Here is a 14,183-nt window from a genome sequence, read left to right as displayed (position 1 = left end):
CCTACCAGTGCAGGCTCGTACGGTAGGTTTTTGATATAGTAATCGACCATGTCGATATAATCGTCTCCAAGGTCGTATTTCTCCAGCATTGCCCTGAGATAGCGCCACTCCACAGAGTCAAATGGCTTCTCGAGGTCCAGCAGGAGGCCCAAGAGAGACGCTTGCTTATGTGTCTATTAATATTAATACGCTTGCAACCTAAAATGGCCGCTGCTACGCGGGAATTTAGACTGCGCATGCGTCGGTCATACTCATGTGACGTGACGTATTCAATGTCTTGGTGGGAAACTTTTTGCACTTGCGCAATAGAGCTAAGATGGCTGCTCTGTGTTCTCACCTGCTTGAAGCTTGCATTGCTGCTTTCGCTAAGCTGTTCGTTTTGCTTAATCCTAATGCTATAGATTATTATAAAGTAATGGGAGTAGTATAGAGATTCATGGTATACAGTGAAATCATGTATTCTGTGTTCTAAAACTGTTTCTTTTCCATTTCATGTTACATTTCGAAACTTGGCCTGTCCTAATACGCTGTACTCCATCTTGAATGAGACTGCGTCTGCACGAGATCCGCGAGTCTCCAGAGCAGTGACCTTTGAATCCCAGCCAAAGAGCTGATTGACTGAAGAGATGCTCCTGGGAACCTGAACTGCGACCCAGCTAGAAGAAGCTGAACTGTACTACAAATTGAATACGATGTTATGTTCACCATTGTTAACCGAAGGCATATGTCATGAGAACCTGGAATTTAAGGGGCGTGTACGGGATCTGAATAAAGAGCCTGAGAATGTCTAGAAAATAGGTGGTGTGATGACCTGTCCTCCTCCTTTGTCCAATCAAAATTGGGGATCCTTACACTTGCAACATTGGGGGGGATGGAACATTGACCCGAAAAACAGTATAACTAGCGTAGGTCTAGCTAGAGAAATTGTCCGACTTGTCCGCATAGCTGAACTGTCACTGACCCAACGCACTCAATAGGTGACTGAGAACAGAGAGCTGCGAAGCACTCTGTTCGGTGGTTCAAGAACCCAATCGGGGTTTTTGGGAAGTGAAAGTGCTGGCGAAGCACTTTGCTGACAGAATTTATAACCCAGTCGGGGTTATTGGCAGAATCCTTGCAGAGAGGGAGTAGCGCAGGCGTTGTAACCGAAGCTGCGGGTGCTGATCTTAACCTTTGGTGAACCGGTCCTGATCCAAATCCTGGGGTTATCCTGTCCTGATTGTCCATGAGCTGCAGCTGCTCGCCTACTGGCACCTAAGTCCTTGGGGTTTCTTCCCGTCTTTTCCAACTGACCCGTGGACAGGGTGGGTCTTCACTCTATCCTAGGTAAATATAAAGTCTGTGTGGGTGTTCATAAATTAATTTGCATTTCCTTTTCTAAATTCCTGAAAATTTGCAAAGCTTTATTGCATATGTTCATTTTCTTTCCCCGTCCCTTTTTGAATGAGATTTCTATGTATTATTGTTTATTAGTATGTTCCCATTTTTCCACACCTATAATCAATGCTAAATCGTTTTCCTATTTAGTATATGTTCTTTTTCTCACCCTCCCTTTTAGGAGATAAGCTGAATTTAATAGTATGTTCCAAAATCTTACCTACCCTATAGTATTGAGCTAAATTAAAATCTCGAATTGCAATAAGTTCTTCTTTAAACTGTCATTTGAAATTGCGAAAGTCTTTGAGTTTAGCATGTTCCTATTTCTTTACCCTCCTTCAATCTGAAATTGCGAAAGACATGTTCCTTTGTTTCTACCTTCCCTTTATTTTAAGTTCCTGAATGATTTGCATACTCTATCTTATTCATAGCTATACGCTGTTTATGATTTTGATTATAGATAGTCTTGTTTGTTTTAACCTTATGCTCATGACATATGTTGATGAAGATGATTAGATAAAAGTTTGAACCTACCCAGAGTCTGTGGTTACTTCATATTTTACAAATATTATGAATGATCTTGAGTACCTAACTTAAAAACTGGAGGTGTGACTCACTGGTTAGAAGCGGCAGGCCTGATGCAGAGGTCTGACCCCGGACCAGGGTTCAATTCCCGACGCGGCAGGGTTTTGGGCTCAATGTCCACGGACTCGATAATTCTCGCCTTGGTGCCTACTCTAATCATGGGTCCCACTCTGCAACTCTGGGCAATTGCTTGCTTAATCGCCACAACGGCCCCGAAAGCGCTGGGATGCCTGGCTTCACCTTGGGTGTGCCCAGTAGGGGCATCTCACAGGGAAAGCCAGGAAGGGTTCCACAGCGGTATACAGCGCCAGGATGCCCGAAAGGGGATAGTGCGCTTTACAAGTATACATACATTTACATATTTACAAAACTCAACCCCCTGATCCAATGTGTTTAAAGTATCTACATTGCTAGGTTATAGATATAGGAATTAGAGGTAAAGAATCACAAAATATACTGATAGTAGAGCGTGAGTTACCTGAATAAAGTTAAGGTGTGTAGTTTGAAAGTATGGGCCCAGGTGAGTATTAGTAAAATTTCCTAGCTGGGTGACCTGCGCGCTCTATCAACTCAATACAAATCTAGACACCTAAATCTGGAGGTTCACAGGATTTGGGATGCAATCTAGGTATGATACACAAGTTTGTATGTAACGACTGGAAGGGGGTATGAGGGGGTGGAGTGCTGCGATTACATTGTATTATTAATGTGTTTTACCAACTAGGAAAACTAAGCGACGTATTGCAGCAAAATGGGAGAAAGGCGTTCTTATATAGGTGAGCATGTATATACAATCATCCAAAACAATGCGTTGTGTTCTAAGCTACTACCACCCAGTGAACAATAACTATGTAATAATAGAGGCACGGGCTACAGAGCATCTAGTAATATGCAAAGTACCTGGACTTAACTGTAAGCTAACCACAAGGACTTGCCATGCTCTCAGCGAGGACAACTAAAAAGACCAAGATGAGAACCTATTCCCCGGACAATGGAGCCGCCAATCACCTCTGCAAAGCTTGTGTCGCTCTCTTCTGATTCTCCGCCGCCTCCTCCCGGCCCTGTTGAAAAGTGACCTGCTCGGGAGCCTCATCATCACTGTTAAACTCTGTTTCGTGGTCCGCCATGTTGCCGTCTCTGGTACATACAAGTGCTTACTCTGCCACCAATCACCTTTGAACCATGGCGTCATTTCCCCCTACTGAACTGTACCGCCCCCAGAGAGTTACTGTGACGTCGGAACAAGGAAATGGTCGGGGGAGAACGGGCATGAACTATAGAACTGAAACGACAGCCAAAACGGCAAGCTTACTTTCGTTTACTTCACCTCTTTTACAAAGACGAGGTTAGAAGGCTTTTTTTTCAGATGAAATAATTTAAAGATGTAGAATGTTATCCTTTCATCTGTCATTCATGAAGTGCTCCATTTTATGATCAGTGTATAGTTGCAACTTTCTTAACATTTTAGCAACAAATTGCAGCTGTGAAAAATCCAGTGTACAGCTAGCTATTTTCTAAAAAAAAAAAAAGAATGCGGCTCCTGGCACTCGTCTCCTATCCCAAACCAACATACTACAGTCCAAGATGGCCACTACCGTAACAAGTGTGACCTTGCCAGTTAGTCGACCCACTTATCAATAAAAAATATTTTGGCAAAAAACATGCTTTAAAACTATATAAAGATTCACAAACAAACAGAGCAGCCTGTTTGGGGTTTTTAATCTAATGTATTGTCCTGTCTGCTTTGCACACTAGTTGCCAGTAGATGGCGCATCCACTATAAGAGACCAGGCCCCCTCCTCTCTTTAGTGCCATGCAGCCATGCACTTAGTATAAACATAGAGGGAAGACGAGAGCAGCCTGTAGCAGACAGAACTCGGAGTGTTTTCATCTGTGCAGGTGGGTGATCGTGCTCCTCTTGGAGTTTTAATGATGCAGGAAAAAGTCAGCTCTCTTCTAACGGGAGACCACTACCGAGGTTGCTAAAATGCACTGATCAAGTGTGACCCATGCCGATGGAGTGCAGAATTATAACTCTTGAAATGGGCCCGTAGAGTAGCTTTAAAATTTGGGTATATCCATTTGTCAGCTGTTGAAGGCTGCCTGTTCCGGAGTGTGTGTGACAGGAAGCAAAACGGATATAATTGTAAACACCCCCCGAAAAAAAGTTACAATAATGCTATTTCAAATCAGTAGTGGTGGCATGCATAGTGATGGGGCTCTTGCTTGTTCCGTTGTTTGGATTAACTTTTTTGTTATTGCTTTATGAAGTGTCAGAACGCCTCCTATGTCTTGGTGCTGCTTATAACATTTAAAAACATAACTGTAGTCGTTTTGTTAGGAGCGTTGACAACACGCAAACGACAAAGATAACTAAATATAGCATTTCAGCATCTTCACAGTGTTGTTCCAATAAGCAACAGTACTCTTTCTTCAACATTATTTAGAGTCAGCACCTATTACCTTCGGTGCTGCTTAAAACACAACGTGGTGCCCGCATACTTATTATTTTTTTCCGAGCCCTGGGGCGCAATCATTTCTGTTTTGATTTTTATTTGCTTTGATGTTAACTTTTAAAACAAATAAAGCACACAGTGCATTAACAAATAATGCATTCTTAAAAACTTAAAAAGGATTTCTGGAGCAAAAATGTTGCATAGCTCAAAAGCTTTTAAAAAAGAATGTACATACTAAAACTTTGGCTTAATCATTTGGAGGTAAATTCTGGAACAAACGTAAGATTTCCGAGTTATTTCATTTCTCTAGATAAAACTGCATTTTAATTTATGTTATAGAATTTGTTGCATCAAATAAACTTGGTATTGAACAGCAGTAAGAAGTGTCATTTCTAAAACCTAATTATTTTTTATTCTACTTGTAACACTTCTTTTAGCGCTCTGCAACTTGTGGTTTCCAGTAGAACATCTTCGTTCATTGACATATTTGAAATATACATTTATAAAGCGCATTGCTACCCGAAGGCATCCCAGTGCTGGTAGCAGCAGATAAAGGAGAAACCAGCCAGACTAAAGGACACCCAGGCTTTTTAACTAAGTCTTGGGGATAGGGACGGGCCCAGAGTGGTCGGCCACATTGTAATAAGGTCATGGGGAGACCGATTCCCCAGGATTATCATCTCGCTTTTTTCCCTGTTTGTTAGAATTGGAGGTCTCTAGTTGGCACAGGTAGGTACTTGTGACAAATAGGGACCCTCTCCTCTAGTCAGAGTAAAGGGGATTACACTCCCAAAATAACCCCTGCTCACCCTCTAGGCGGTGTGGCGCAAGCAGTCAAGGCTTATTTCAGAGGCGGTGTAAGTTAAGCATTTATGACCACATACAGTAACCCAGTGACAACACTACAAATGGACACCACACAGGTTTTATATAAAAAATAAGTTATACTTTATAGAGTTACCACAAGAGCAATAAACGACAAAAAGAATCCACAGTACTATTGGCTTTCAAGAGTTCTAGTTAAAAAGGCTTAAATCAAGGTTCGGTGCGAGTCGGTAGCCCAGACGGGATACAGCGTTGTTAAAAATAACAGTCTAGCAAATCCAGCGGACCGTGCCAGTATGGGCCCACTCAGTGGTCAACAGACTCAGTCCCAGTACATTTTACTTGGGGCGGCCGGCACGGGTGTGCAAGCCAGTTCCGGTGATCGTCGCGGTGCAGATAGGAAGTGTTGCAGGACACGTTGTCCCTCGATGCGGTGCAGGCAGCGGCCCGTTGAGTCGGTGGATCCAAGGCTTGCGTTGCAGGGTGAGACGGTGCTTCGGTGCGGCAAACGAGCCAGAGTTCGGGAGCTGACGCCGATCAGTCCGGACAGCGGTGCATCGCAAAGCGTGCGAGGCGGTGCCCAAATCCGGTGCGCTCACAGGACTCGAAGTCAAAAGCAGGGACCGCGTCGGTCAGACCAGTTCGATTCGGTGTAGCAAGGCATTGCACGTCGCAGTGTCCTTCCAGTCGCGGTGCAGGCTACGGCTCGTTGACTGAGTCGGTGAGCGCAGAGCTTGCGTTGTTCGAGGCAGACGTTGCTTGGTGCGGTGCCTACAGGACACCGGGCCGGTCGTGAGAGTCGGTCACAGCTCCCTGCCTCTGTAGCCACTTGTTTCCAGCAGCAATTCACAAAGGCTTGAAGGACTGGGTTATTTAGGACCCAGCGGTGTCAGGGGACAACACCTGAAACCTTCGTGGGTAACCTGCTCCGGCGTACGAATGACAGAGTCACGGGACACTTCCTTCGGCGTCAAAGATTCAGGGTTTATTTACTGCAGGGAAACACAGAAGTCACAGGAAGTACAACGAGTGTAGTTCGGGGAGACTGCTTCAAATTGCTACTGTGGATCACTCCTTTTATACAAATTTCTCCCATAAGGTTGCATGGTACACAAAGGTTTACAACTCGGTTCCCATAATTATCCCCAAGAGGGGTCGCTTTGGTCACTTTGATACATTCAGGGTCCGGAACATAAGTGCGGAAACATTTGGCGGTTCCCAACTGTAAAAGCCCATCTTCCCACCATTAGTACATTCCAATCAGTAGTAAAACAGATCGAAGAAGGAACAAAGACAGGTGCAGAGGAAGATGGAAACAGTGGGGAGATTGGAAAAGGGTGTAAAAGGGGAGGTATCGGGAAACACGAGCTACAGGCATCAAAGGGACGTGCCTAATGGGATGCACGGCTGAAACAATGAACCGGCACGGCAAGATGAGCCTCGAGCGGGGCCATCTGCCTTACAGTATCATCCCCCTCATCATAAAGACATTTCCAAAAGGACATGTGTCTTCCGCTGATATCTTGGGAATCCAAGGGTCGCGAAGCGGACAGCGTCCGTTCGCTGGCTACTTGAGGGCAAGAAACAAAATGGATGCCGTATCCAAGATGGAACCCGTGGGTACAGATAGAAAAACCCACGTAACAGACGAACGGTTTAGGTTAGCACAGCGAAACTGCGCACACCCACTAAACTCGTCATTTGCGGTTCATAGATATCAGACTCGACCATATTCGTGCGAGTCGAAAACACCACTTACAATCGTCACGGAACCTCAGACGCTCCTTTTGCCCTCATGTAGGCAAGCACTAGTCGGAATCATACTCGATATTCATCAGACCATCTAGATGTTGCTGCAGCATAGCTCTGTCCAACCGAGTCCCCTTGGTAACAGGTGGCTGTCTTATACACGTTGTAGCACAGAGGCCACATAAGGCAGGACCACACTGCACACAAAGGCAACACGTGAACAGGAACACCACAACAACTCCGATAATCATCAGAATCTTCCAACCACAAGTCGACATCAGGCCCCAAAACGACCCAAGTAGCGTCCAATCCCCTACATCCACGTGTATGGATTCAGAGATTTTATGCAACTTTGAGATGGCTTGATAGACAGTCGGAGCGTTATCTGGAATGAAAATACAGCAGCTCGAATGGATCACCTTACATACCCCACCTCGATCTGCTAAGATCACGTCTAAAACCATACGGTTTTGTAACGTCATAAGTCTATCCGCCTGAAGTTCTGTGGTGATATTACCAAGGGCACTGGCAGTAATATTAGCTGTCGATTCTACCACTCGAGTCAACTGTCTCAGGTTCCTACTATTAACCATAGGCCCCCAAAACGGGAGGAAACCCTTGAAAAAGTCTCCTGCCTCTTGACCGGCAGTATCCTCTTCGCTAATTACGCCTCTCACAACTCTAGTTTTGTGATAGTCTGCGTCTACAGTGAACGTCGGAGGCAACAGATTTGCGATAAAACATGAGCCCACAAAGTCGGAGGGCAACCATGCATACGCACGATCATGACAGACAAAGTATGTACCCTTGGCAGCCAAAAACACAGGGGACGAGACCATCGGCAGAATGTAATTCTCGGTGCAAGCACTCTCTCCAAGTCGGGCTTTCGATCTTCGGCCACGACCCATTAGACAAAAATTACCAATGTGGGGTACGACCCATATTGGAGGCGAGCTTTTAAGCTGTTTATCACTCGTGAGCGCACTATACTCGACCTTACTCAGGACCCTATAGGCTTGTACCTCTTCCTCCGGAATGAGCGACGGCTCATAGATATCTCTATCTAAGTCTTCTATCGCTATAGACAAAGGCTTGTGATACGAGCCAGGGCCAAAGTAGGGAGAACGTGGCTCTCGACTGGGGTAAGAATCTAGTGCGCTTCGAAACATTGTTTGAAATGCTCGAGCGGACCCCTGGGAACTATACGGTAAAACCAGATATGGAATTCCCTTATCCGTGGTATGTGGCATCAACCCACACACCCAACAATTAGTAGTGTTAACCACTAACTGGTGCTGGTGAAGGAGCTGAATAAAGGAATTATTGCGGAATTCTGCACGTCTAGCCTGCTCGTGTTCGGGTAAGATATGGAAAGAATGAGGAGATGCTGTGGAGGTAAGTTTAGGGTCAGAAGTAGGAGTAGGTAGGACAGAAGGTAAGAAGTACGACATCATGTAATACACCCCACCCGCCAATAGTGCAGAAACAGTCAAAAGCAATATGAATATTTGAAACATAAAACATTTGGTACGACTAAGTTGTTGTAGCTTGAACCTTTGCGCTTGAGCTTCTTCCAAGTCCATCAGCTTTGAAAACGCCATCCCCTATAACCGTCCGCAACGTTTCTTGACGCACTTCGTTCTGTGTAGCAGTAGTCAATCCCTAGGAGTTCCCAGGAACCGACGGTCTTTAACCTAGCGTCAAGACCTACTAACCAGAAGGAAGTACACGCGCGGCCCTACGGCCTTTATTTACAATTCAGATGCAAAATGTGTCTCAGCTGTGGAAGCAAGAATACATGTGGAACGAAACTCAATATATACAAAATAATTACAATGATACAGATGTTCAGACTGATCGTGGAAAACGGGAAAATGCAATTGTCAAGGGACAGAACGAAATCTTTTTATTTGTCCTTAGTGTTGGATCGCAAAAAATATCGGGTTTTCCCAGGACGTGTCTGTTCGTCAAACAAAGGATCCGTTGAAGAAACAGAGTTCTGTTGATCAGCCGAATGTTCTGGTCTTGAGTCTTTTGATGACAAATGTTCAACAGTGTCTTTCTGCTGCACTGAGGATTCTCCGACAGGTTGTGCGTCGCTAAAAGGCACAAACGCCGGCAATCCTTCGGATTCAGCTGAAGCAATGCCCCTCCTCACCCACGAGTCTGGCGGTAACGGTATAGGAACTTTCTTCGTATGGGTGGCATGCACCCAATTTTTCCGGCCCTCTAGACGAACAGCAGTTCTCGTGGCAAGGAGGACCTGGTAGGGTCCAGTGAACCTGGGCTCCAAATTCTTCTTACGCGCAAAGTTACGCGTCACCACCCAGTCTCCGGGCTGGAGCTGGTGGCCTGGACCCTCCGTCTGCGTCGGCAGTGCTTCGTAAACCTGTTGGTTAATTAACCTCAGTTTAGCAGTCAGATCATGAAGATAATCAATCAACATTGGGTACTCAAAATTGCAGAACACACCCGGTCTAGGGACCCCCCAAACATTCGCAGGACGACCGAACACTATTTCATAGGGACTGAGCCCTACTCAGGAGTGTACGGTTGCCCTTGTTGACAGCAAAGCTAAGGGTAAAGCGTCAGGCCATGAAAGACCAGTCGTAGCCTGAATCTTCGCTAGCTTTAGCTTAAGGGTGCCATTATACCCTTCAACCAAACCAGCTGACTGGGGGTGATTGGCGCTATGGAATTTTTGATTAATTCCAAGGCCCTTACACACACTCTTCATCACACTCCCCACAAACTCACTTCCGTTATCAGACCATACAATCCGAGGCATTCCGTACCGAGGAAAGTATTCCTTCAGTAGGATTTTCGCAGTTGACAAAGCAGTGTTGTCTTTGAGAGGGTAGGCTTCAATCCATCGGGAGAACGCGCAAACCACAACTAAAACGTATTTCAGGTTATTGCATCGCTCCATATGGATGAAGTCTAATTGAATCACCTCAAAAGGACATGAAGGGGGGGCAAAACTACCAGGAGGAGTTGGGGTTCCCTTACCAGGATTGTACAACATACATACCATACAATTCTTAACCAAGCGTTCAGCACATTTCGTGATACCATCATTCTTCCACACAGGGGACAGCAACTTACAAATACCTTTCACGCTAATATGTGCTAACCCATGTGCCATTGTCACAACAGCCAGCACATACGCATCCGGCAACATCCATCTCTTATGTTCCGACAAATCAACCCAACAACCATTCGCATCCAACTTTCCCGTACTTTCTTTCCACTTCGTCTTTTCAGTCTCGGTGGCCTCATTCTGAATTGCTTTCACACTCTCGATAGTGTCCTCACACATACTCGATTCTGTAGGCCACCTAACCGAACTCGTCACATACATTCGAGTGCTAAGGTTCCGGGCAGTCTCCTTAGCAGTCTCATCCGCAAATGCATTACCTCGACCAACATCATCCGTCACCTTACGATGCGCACTGCATTTAACAATCGCTACCTGCTTAGGCAACGTAAGTGCATCCAAAAGATCATTCACAAGTTGACCATGCTGAATCTTCGTACCATGCGACGTCATAAAACCTCTCTGACTCCACAACCGTCCAAAGCTATGGGCGACGCCAAATGCATATTGGCTGTCGGTAAACACATTCACACGTTTCCCTTTCGCTAACACACATGCTCTAGTGAGAGCGATCAGTTCTGCAGCCTGGGCAGAATTCTGATTTAATCTTGCAGCTTCAACAACAGTATTCAACGTCACAACAGCATACGCAGTAGTCACATCGCCATTCGGCAATTTAAAACATGAACCATCCACGTACAATGTTCCCTCTGGATCTTCCAAAGGAGTGTTTTTAAGGTCCACTCGACCTTTTGTTTCCTCTTCGGTCCTCAAATAACAGTCATGTTCTGCTATTTCATCTGACTCCGTGCTAATTGGTAACAAAGTCGCCGGGTTCAGAACATTGCAACGCTTTATCTGAATATGACTTGCCAGCAGCGTCAACTCGTACCCAGACAACCTCGCACTCGTCAAGTGCTGAGTTTTCGTACGATTTAAAAGAGTGTCGACTGCATGCAGAACCATCACCGTAAGCATATTATCCATGGCCAATCCTGCAGATTGTCGGATGGACACCGCAGCTGCCGCTGTTGCTCTCAAACAACTCGGCAATGCTCTAGCTACCGGGTCCAAGGTCGAGGAAAAATATGCACATGGACGTTGCTTACCACCAAAAGGTTGCGTTAAGACACTCAAAGCACAACCTTCCCTCTCGTGAACATATAGTGTAAACGGCTTGCTGTAGTCAGGGGTACCTAACACAGGAGCCGAACACAACGAGTCACGTAATTCAGAAAAACTTTTATGACATTCCTCCATCCATGGTAAAGGAGTTGAAACATCCTTGCACGTGAGAGCCACCAATGGTTTCGCTAGCAATGAAAAATTTGGAATCCATTGCCTGCAATACGACGTGATACCTAGAAAAGCACGCACATCTCGTTGGGTTGTTGGCACAGTCATTCGTGCAATTGCTGCAATTCTCTCTGGGGTCAACCGTCTTCCCTCCTTTGACAATAAGTGACCTAGATAGGTTACTTCTTGACAACAATATTGGAGTTTAGAAGGTGACACCTTGTGATGTAAGTCACAGAGATGTTGCAGCAACGACACCGTAGCAATCTTGCAAATGTCCTGAGTATCTCCAGCCACCAATAAGTCATCGACGTATTGGATTAAGGCCGCACCAGCTGGCAACGAAAACGCATCCAGTTGACCCTTCAAGGCTTGACTGTAAATCGATGGACTCTCACAGTAGCCCTGAGGAGCGCGTTTAAACCGGAAGCTGCGACCACCAAGAGAGAAACCGAAAAGGTCTCTGCTTTCCTCGGCAATCGGAATGCTAAAGAAAGCATTCTTCAGATCGATCACCGAGAACCATGATGCAGAAGCTGGAATCAGTCAGTAGCGCCGTGATGTCGGGCACAACAGGGAACTGAGGAATCACAATTTTATTTACCTCCCGTAAATCGATAACAAAACGATAAACAGGCGGTTTTGAAGGATCAGTACGTTTTAAAATAGGCAGTACAGGACTGTTGCACACGTTTCCCCGCGTCTCTTCAATAACGTCTTTCTCGATTAGGTCATAAATGATCGCTAACAGTGCTCGTTCACCATCAAGGGAGATTCGATACTGGGGAATACGTGGTAACCGTACATTAGATTTCAGCTGAACAACGTAAGGGGAGATGTCAAGCAGGCCCACATCATTGGGACCTGTTGCCCACAAAGATGCAGGAAGAGAACTCAATTCCGGTGGAAGCTTATCGAGAGACAAGTACATAGGAGAGACAACCCTCTCTCCTAACGTAAGCTTTACACCCGCAGGAGAACAATACAGAGTTGCATACAAACGTTTTAGCAAATCCAGGCCCAAAAGATTTTCACCACAACCCGTAGTCAAAATCAATGGAGCTTGAAGCTCACGAGACCCAATTGTAAGGGGCAAAGGGCGCGAAACTGGATTGCTAACGGGGGCGCCAGAGAATCCAACGGAAACATTTGTTAAGCCAGACAAAGGTGCGCCAGGGAGTTTCGAATGCATTATGGAACTTTTCGCTGCACCAGTGTCCAACAGAAAAGGCTCAACGACGCCCGATGTAGCAACTGCGACGTAAGGCCCTCTCTGATCAACCGGAACTGATACCACTCCCTCTCCTTGTCTATGGCTGTCCTAGTAGTTACTGTCGTCAGTTCCCTGATCGACGTAATAATCGTCTACATTGTACTGCGCAGATCGTCCTTGCGACGATCCACGTTGATCAAAACAATTATTAGAATTTGATGAGTTATCAGCACGGTCATTTTGAGCACCACGACCCCTACCGCGTGATGTCTGCTGAGAACCACCACGACCTCCTCTAGATGAGTTACCACTATTACGATCGTTTAGAACAGGACAATTGAATTTTAAATGACCCTCCTGTCTACAATAGGCACACTGATTGTACCCTAACGAAGATCTTTGGGAAGAGGAGTCGTTTCGAGATTGTTATCGATTAGATTGCAACTGTGATCTATTTTGTTGCGAAGCATTCTGATTCGAACGCGGAGGATATGCCTGCTGTAACAACACTTTAGTTTTAAGTTCTTTCGTCTTTTTATCAGCGCGGTCGTTCTCCTCTTTCTCTCTGTTCTCATAATACTGTGCTGTGGCCAATATTTGAGCCGAGGTAGAAACGGCCCACGCACTTTCAGAGTTTTTCAATTTATTGCTCAAATCGGGCAATAAGTTAGAGACAAATTTGTCCACGAACAACCGTTGACCACCCTCAGTGCCCATATCCTGACGCATCTAGCTGCCTCTCAACATCCTCAACAAACAAAGCTTGAGGTATAGGAGTGGGACGAAAAGATAGCAACCGCTCAACAGCACGTCGAACGTTGGTATCCACTATCAGTCCATTCGAGAACTGAAGCTGTAGATCAGACAAAGCAGTCAACACCTCGTCAGGTGCATCGGCCGATATCTGATCGCGCAGAACCTTACACATTTCTTCGAACACATATCTTTGTGTCGGTACATTGAATTGACAGAACGTATCAAGTACAGCACGTGGAGGGTTTCTAAGAGGATGCGTCATCCAACCCATCGCCATGTTATATAGTGAAGCACGTTCCCTGTTGCCGGGAAGCTGACTACGTCTCTGAGGACCATCTGAACCAGCGGACCCAAAAACAGGTCCGAGAGAATGAAAGAAGCTAGCCGCAACAGGAGAAGTACGACTATGAGTAGATGAAGAAGTATAGCACAAGGGACTAACAAGAGAAGGAGTAGAGACAGAAGCAACAACAGGAGTTAATAGAGCAGGAGCAGTAGCGGGAGCAGGAGTATGTGGAAGCGGAGGAGCAGTAGGAATAGCAATAGGCAAGGGAGCAGGAACAGTCGGAAGAGCGAGTGCAGGTTGAGGAACAGGCGGAGGAACAGGAGGAGCAGGTACAGGGGGAACCACAGGAAGTGCGGTACCCTGTACATACGGAGGTGGCGACTTCATAAGATAGGACATTAAAGGATCCTCAACTGATTCTTCCTTCTTATCCGACTCCGTAGGCAAAGCGGGATAACATTTATCTATGGACATACGCTGTAGCCTATCAAACACTTCCTTTTCCTTATCCTCCTTATCGCGCTGAAACTGCTCTGCTTTCTT

General features: G+C 45.8%; 1 protein-coding gene and 1 long non-coding RNA gene across 5 annotated transcripts in view; one reads left to right on the top strand and one right to left on the bottom strand.

Moving 5' to 3' along the window:
- The window catches only part of LOC147722558 (uncharacterized), a 31,272-nt gene extending 28,132 nt beyond the window's left edge, over nucleotides 1–3,140 (bottom strand). Inside the window, exon 1 of the long non-coding RNA XR_015310143.1 lies at nucleotides 2,971–3,140. This is a non-coding gene — a long non-coding RNA (uncharacterized LOC147722558). The remainder of the gene's footprint in view (nucleotides 1–2,970) is intronic.
- SIRT5 (sirtuin 5) overlaps nucleotides 3,140–14,183 on the top strand; it is a 165,147-nt gene continuing 154,103 nt past the window's right edge. The window contains exon 1 of one of the 4 annotated variants that reach the window (XM_086965094.1): nucleotides 3,140–3,307. The gene's annotated coding sequence lies outside the window, so the exon portion shown is untranslated. Of the gene's footprint in view, nucleotides 3,308–3,591; nucleotides 3,862–14,183 lie in introns of those variants that run through there. The other 3 variants (XM_086965096.1, XM_086965093.1, XM_086965095.1) reach the window with 3 other exon arrangements.

Source organism: Lissotriton vulgaris, chromosome 4_1, assembly GCF_964263255.1.
Source record: "Lissotriton vulgaris chromosome 4_1, aLisVul1.2, whole genome shotgun sequence".
Classification (NCBI taxonomy): Eukaryota; Metazoa; Chordata; class Amphibia; order Caudata; family Salamandridae; genus Lissotriton; species Lissotriton vulgaris.
This window is presented reverse-complemented; position numbering and strand designations above follow the sequence as displayed.